Source organism: Pristiophorus japonicus, chromosome 2, assembly GCF_044704955.1.
Source record: "Pristiophorus japonicus isolate sPriJap1 chromosome 2, sPriJap1.hap1, whole genome shotgun sequence".
In the NCBI taxonomy this organism is placed as follows: domain Eukaryota; kingdom Metazoa; phylum Chordata; class Chondrichthyes; family Pristiophoridae; genus Pristiophorus; species Pristiophorus japonicus.
In genome coordinates, this window is record NC_091978.1 from 179,749,538 (window position 1) to 179,757,299 (window position 7,762).

Genomic DNA, 7,762 nt, shown 5'->3' on the forward strand with positions numbered 1-7,762 from the left:
GAGTGTAATATCTCCAAGTTTGCAGATGATACTAAGCTGGGTGGCAGTGTGAGATGTGAGGAGGATGCTAAGAGGCTGCAGGGTGACTTGGACAGGTTAGGTGAGTGGGAAAATGCATGACAGATGCAGTATAATGTGGATAAATGTGAGGTTATCCACTTTGGTGGCAAAAACATGAAGGCAGAATATTATCTGAATGGCGGCAGATTAGGAAAAGGGGAGGTGCAACGAGACCTGGGTGTCATGGTACATCAGTCATTGAAAGTTGGCTTGCAGGTACAGCAGGCAGTGAAGAAGGCAAATGGCATGTTGGCCTTCATAGCTAGGGGATTTGAGTATAGGAGCAGGGAGGTCTTACTACGGTTGTACAGGGCCTTGGTGAAGCCTCACCTGGAATGTTATGTTCAGTTGTGTTCTCCTAATCTGAGGAAGGACGTTCTTGCTATTGAAGGAGTGCAGCGGAGGTTCACCAGACTGATTCCTGGGATGGCAGGACTGACATATGAGGAGAGACTGGATCGACTGGGCCTGTATTCACTGGAGTTTAGAAGGATGAGAGGGGATCTCATAGAAATATATACAATTCTGATGGGACTGGACAAGTTAGATGCAGGAAGAATGTTCCCAATGTTGGGGAAGTCCAAAACCAGAGGACACAAGGATAAGGGGCAAGCCATTTAGGGCCAAGATGAGGAGAAACTTCTTCACTCAAAGAGTTGTAACCTGTGGAATTTTCGACCGCAGAGAGTTGTTGATGCCAGTTCGTTGGATATATTCAAGAGGGAGTTAGATGTGGCCCTTATGGCTAAAGGGATCAAGGGGTATGGAGAGAAAGCAGGAAAGTGGTACTGAAGTGAATGGCCTACTCCTGCACCTATTTTCTATGTTTCTATGTTTCAATTTTCCCTACTAATTCTATCGAAACTCTGCAAAATTTTACGAACCTCTATTGATTTTCTTCTTAGCCTCTCATTCCCTCTAATACTGTAGAGTGTGATTAAATGCTTTTTGAGCTTAGAGATACTCTGGAAATAGCCTTGAACTTGGATAGGCCCAAAAATGGTCACAGGCATCACGTAGTGCTATATGCCCGTGCCCGTTCAAAGTGATGAAGGCTGCACACAAAATTCTTGCTGCCTACTCATTATGGTGATTTCAGCACTGATCTCAGCATTAAATGTGCCGCTGATTGGCTAAGCACTGAACATGGAGGCCAAAATCGAGTGCAGTTTACTGGCCAATGAAGTTTGGCCTCGGCTCTCTGCATGACTTAAAGGGGAGGAGCTTTTTTGCAGAAGCATCTCATTGGCACTTTGGACAGAGCCACGGCCCAACAGCTAAGGGAAAGGCAAGGGGATTTTTGGATGCAGCACGAGAGCACGTGGTCCTGGGAGTGCAAAGAAGCCCCCTTTATGGAGGTACAAAGATGCCCCGCAGGGAGGCAGGAGGCCTTCAAGGCTGAGCATCAGATAGGGGTGGGAGAAGATCGCACAAGGTGTCACTACACCGAGCGTTGTCCCCAGGAATTGGATTCAGTACCGCAAAAGTTTAATGAACTCACACGAGTGGTCAAGGTGAGTGAATGCATCATCAATTCTATTTCCCACCATCTGCTTCACTAGCCTCACACACTGCTCAATGTACCACACCCCCATCACTCGCCTACCATCAATCTCTAGCAATCACCAATAAAACCTTCACTTCACCCTCACACACTTACCACTGCTGCAAGACTCACAACCACATCTCACACATTGTAAACAATTTCAGTTATTCAACCATGGCAGGAACATCAGCCAAACACATTGCACCACACTTACTGACATACTTCGCTTTCTCTTACAGGGAAAGGTGCCACACAAATGCCGGGAGCAGCAGCAGATAGGTGGAGGGGAAACCAGACTTCAGAACCTCACAGAGGAGGAAGCAGTTCTCGATATAGTTGAAGGGGTAGTCACAGAGGCTGTGGTGAGTGGTGTAGTTGAAAGCATTGCTGATGTTGACAGTACTGTCAGACCTAACCCTTCTTCTCGCATCCCACATCCCCTCATCCCACAATCTCCTCTCATTTACAAACTGCTGATGGTGTATGCATGGATATCTTGCTTCCCGCCCATCTCCCTTCACCCAATCCGACCCCTGTGCCTTTCTCCTTTCAGATACCAAAGAACTCCAACCCGCCTAGCCAGTCCCTGAAGTGATGGAGGAGGATAGTGATAGAGGAGAAGAAGACACACCAGCACGGGGTCTGACACTTGCAGACACCAGCTCAGAAAATAGCACTATACAAATTTAGAGGGTATATAGTGTGAGCTGTGAGGAGAATGCTAAGAGACTGCAGGGTGACTGAGACAGCTTAGGTGCATGGGCAAATGCATGGCAGATGCAGTATAATGTGGATAAATGTGAGGTTATCCACTTTGGTGGCAAAAACAGGAAGACAGAATATTATCTGAATGGTGACAGATTAGGAAAAGGGGAGGTGCAATGAGACCTGGGTGCCATGGTACATCAGTCATTGAAGTTTGGCATGCAGGTACAGCAGGCGGTAAAGAAGGCAAATGGTATGTTGGCCTTCATAGCTAGAGGATTTGAGTATAGGAGCAGGGAGGTCTTACTGCAGTTGTACAGAGCCTTGGTGAGGCACACCTGGAATATTGTGTTCAATTTTGGTCCCCTAATCTGAGGAAGGACGTTCTTGCTATTGAGGAAGTACAGTGAAGGTTCACCAGATTGATTCCTGGGATGGCAGGGCTGACATATGAGGAGAGACTGGATCAACTGGGCTTTTATCCACTGAAGTTTAGAAGAATGAGAGGGGATCTCATAGAAACATATAAAATTCTGACGGGATTAGACAGGTTAGAGACAGGAAGAATGTTCCCGTTGCTGGGGAGTTCCAGAACCAGGGGTCACAGTCTAAGGGTTAAGCCATTTAGGACCAACGTGAGGAGAAACTTCTTCAATCAGAGAGTGGTTAACCTGTGAAATTCTCTACTGCAGAAAGTTGTTGAGGCTAGTTCGTTGGATATATTCAAAAGAAAGTTAGATATGGCCCTTACGGCCAAAGGGATCAAGGGGTATGGAAAGAAAGCAGGATAGAGGTACTGAGGTTGAATAATCAGCCATGATCTTATTGAATGACAGTGCAGGCTTGAAGGGCCGAATGGCCTGCTCCTGCACCTAATTTCTATGTTTCTATAGAGGTGGGATCTGCATATGGTGAGTCACCATGAGTGGCTGAAGCCAGGCCAGGAGGAAAGTGTGGCTCAGGTGCCAGCTCTCCAGTGAGCAAGTTTGCGCATGAGTTCTGCAGCACATGACTCAGATGATGACCTTGATGGAGCGACCTTCAGAAGAAGGGTAATGGACTTACACATAGAATTGCTCAGTGCAATGGCAAGCCTGCCAGTTTCAAGGAGCAGGGAGGCGTCTGGCTCCAACATTGCACGGGGCTTTGCGGTGAGCTTGGGGCCCATGATTTCCAGGATGAAAATGATGGGCAGCTCCATGTGAGACACAGACTTTGTGGGCCAAGCCATGATGCTGGTTGTGATGGGCGATGTCGCAGCTTCCATTGCAGCACAAACTGAAGCAACCCAACGTCTCAGTGCTGCACTGGAAGCTAAGACTACTGCCATTGTGGCTGGGTTTATGTGTTGAAATGGGCTTGCAGAGTCTCACTGCACTCCAGCAATCTGTCTTCCAACAGATGGCTAGTAATGCTAAGGCACTGCCATGGGAAATGGCAGTTGCTCTGTGGAGCTTGAACCTACTGTCCACTCTCAGAATTACAGCATTCCTCCTCCCACCACTGCCATTCCACCATTGTCCTTGCCCTTGCTGCCTGTCAACCAGCCAGCTCAGACTGCTGCCATTTATGCCGAGGTAGTGCAGTCTACAGCTGGTACTTCTCAGCCCAGAGCTGCTCGAGATCATCCTGCAAGATGATCTGCAGTCTCCCCAACTGAATGTCAGGAGCCTTCCACCCGTGGTGCTGCAGCACTGTGTAAGAGCACGAAAGTAGGAAAAGCAACACAAAAGGGTGATTAGTTGACATTGTAGTGTCGTATTGGAAGTGATAGGTTTACAAATTATGTTTGGAAATTTTTGTTTTGTGGTGGCTTGCATTTCAGCTTTATGCTCTGGAGGAGGCTGTGTTATTCCGTGAAGAGGGGGAAGTGGGGATCTGGGGTTTCATTCACTGGAACCATAGGCTGATGATGCGCTCACAAATAGTTTGTCTGCAATGGGGTTCTGCTGCCTGCCTCGTCCCTTCCTCCTCATCCTTCTCTTCCTCTTCCTCCTCCTTATCCTCCTCATCCTCCTCCTGAGCTGCTCCCAGAATCCATGGTGGCAAGGGCTATGCCTTCATAATGGTCAAATTGTGCAACATGCAGCAGACTACCCCAAAAGGGAACACCTTTTCCAGTGCGTACTGGAGGGCTCCTCTTGAACAGTCACGTCAACATGAACCATTGCTTTAGCACTCTGATGATTCCTTGTAGCAGCATGTCTGTCACTATATGAGTGCTGGCCACAAATGGTGGGGTTGCGGAGGGGTGTCATCAGCCAAGTGTAGAGAGGATAGCCCTTGTTGTCGAGCAGTCAGGTTTGACATGGTGGCTGAAAGATTGCCGGCGCACCGGACTGCTACTAGGAAAACAGGCATTGACTATCAGGAATCTCGGGATATGGTCGGACAATAACTGCACATTAAGTGAGTGGTAACTGTAATGTCTGTAAGCTTGTAATGTTTGTAGCTCCACACTGTGGATGTGGACATATTGTGTACTGCAACTGAAGAGTTAATAATTAAACAGAACCAGGCAGATTCCGGAGGATTCCGAGAGAGCTGCCTGCCATGAAGGAAGCTGTGTGTGCTGTGCTATGTGAAGATATCATATTTGGCGATGAGATGGGATTTTTCTGATGATTTAAAGCTTAAATTTTGTTGGTGAAGGATTCAGCCAGCTGACAGAGAGACTCTGGAAGTTTCTGTCTTTGGAAAAAAGCTACAAAATCCGAGGTAAAATACAACACATGGTGTGAATAGCTGGAGATTAAAATGGCAGGTGTAATTGGTCATTTGGGGGAACATAGACACGACCGGAACATTTTAAAACGTATGTGGATCGACTAGAAATGTATTTCACTGCAAATAACATAGTCGAAGTTCCAGACAATGCAGTCCAGAACTGGGCTGTGTTGGAACGTAAGAAAGTGATCTTCTTATCGGTGGCGGGTCCGGCATTGTACGTAAGCCTTGTAAATCTGCTTGTGTCTGACGAGCTAAAGGACACAATGCTTAAAGAGATTTTAACAAAGCTGGAGCAGCACTATAACCCCAAACCGTTAGAAATTGCTGAAAGCTATCGTTTTGGGATTCGGAATCAAAAGTATCAGTGATTACATCGTAGCATTAAAAAAGCTATCGATGCACTGTAATTTTGGAAACTTTCAAAACCGAGCATTACGGGATCGTTTTGATTGTGGGATGAAAAATGATGCGATCAGAAGGAAGTTATTGACGACGGATGACTTGACTTTTGAGATTGCTTGTCAGACAGCAAGGTCAATGGGCATGGCCGAACAATATTCCCAAGAATTAAATAATAATTACGGTCGTCAGTCAACTGAGGTAAATCACCTGCAGGTTCAAAGTAAAAGATGGTGGGGGCCCAAAGTCTCAGAAACTGGAAATTCTAACAGAACGTCGAAGTCGTGCTATAGGTGCCTGGGACAACACATTGCTCAAAGTTGTCCATACGTGAAGGCAGAGTGTTTCTTCTGCAGGAAGACTGGGCATCTTGCGAAGGCATGCCGACTGAAGCGTAAACCAGCTTTCAAAGCTATGAGTCCAGTTTTCTAAGCTATGACTAGTTATCCCAAGTGACTACATAGCATGGAAGAACAACAACAGGACGAGGAGATGTTAGAGTTACACGTCATCAGGAGCATGAGGTTAACGGACAGCGATTCGCAAAGCATCAAAATCTACATAGATGTTGCAGGATTCAAGATACCAATGGAAATTGACACGGGTGCATCCGTGAGTGTCGTACCGGAGTCGCTGTACCTCAACAAATTGTTTGATTTCCAACTGGAGAAATCCAAGACAGAGCTACGAGGCTACTCGGGAGAGAAAATTCCTGTGGTAGGTCATATCACCGTACCGGTGAAATGTAAAGTTCAATTTCAGAACTTGCCTCTAATAGTAGTGAAAGGAGACAAGTCTGTCTTACTAGGAAGAAATTGGTTGAGTTCACGAAAGCTGGATTGGAGTGAGATTTTTTGTGTTGAAACCAGATTTTCATCAACGGATGAGGTTATCAAGAAGTATACGAAGGTGTTCTGTGAAACGGGCAGTCCGACCCAAGGCTTCAAGGCGAGTGTCAGGGTACAGAAGGATGCTAGATCTGTTTACTACAAGCCGCGTTCCGTACCATATGCACTCAAGGAGAAAGTTGAGCAAGAACTCCAAAGCGTAGAGACTGAGAACATTATTTGTAAGATAGATCGATGTAATTGGGTTACACCCATTGTTGTTGTACATAAGTCCGATAGTAAGGTAAGATTGTGTGGTGATTATAAAGTAACCGTAAACCAGGTTCTAGAGGGTAATGTCCCCAATACATTGCCGAATATAGAAGATTTGTTCACAAATCTGACAGGTGGTCAGATCTTCTCAAAACTGGATCTTATGAATGCCTACTTACAGCTTGAACTAGATGAGGAGTTCAAGTCATGTTTGACTATAAATACTCATCTAGGCCTATATCTATTTAATAGGCTACTGTTTTGAGTGTCTTCGCCCCTGTCATATTCCAAGGGGTGAGGAACCAGATTTTGCATGGTATTGAAGGGGTCGTATGTTATTTAGATGACATACTAATTACAGCACCAAATAGGCAAATTCATAATAACATATTGAATGAAGTCCTCAAACGGCTAGAGAAGCATAGAGTACGAGTGTCTGCTCTTAAGTGTGAGTTATTTAAAAACTCAGTGGAGTACTTAGGGTACAGAGTAGACAAAGATGGTTTACATCCAATCATGGAAAAATTGGATGCAATTAGAAATGCACTCACTTCCGGGACGGTCACTGAACTTCGTTCATTCTTGGGTTTTTTGAACTATTATGGGAAGTTCCTACCAAATTTGGCTACAGTATTACATCGACTGAATGAACTTTTGAAAAAACAGGTCCATTGGAAGTGGACAAAAGAATGTGACACAGCATTCAAGGAGTGTAAAAGCAAACTGGTAGAGAGCACCATGTTAGTTCACCACGACATATCCAAGGAGATTAAGCAAGCATGTAATGCCTCTCCGTATGGAGTTGGGGCAGTGATCGCTCATGTATCATGTAGTGGGGAGGAGAGACCAATTGCTTTTGCTTCACACACTCTCAGTGCCAGTGAGAGTAATTATGCGCAAATTGAAAGGGAAGCTTTCGCATTAATTTTTGGGGTCAAGAAGTTTCACAAATACTTGTATGGTCGTAAGTTTACCATCATTACGGACCATATGCCCCTAACAGCAATCCTCCATCCAAAGTCTCCAGCTCCAACATTAGCTGCAGCCCGAATGCAGAGATGGGCTTTTATTTTGTCAGCATGTACATATGATATTGAATACAGACAATCAGCTGATCATAGTAATGCTGTTGCAATGTCTAGATTGCCTTCCCCATCACAAGTTACATCCGATAGTAAAGAAATGTTTTATTGTTCATACATTGATGAACTGCCAGTCACAG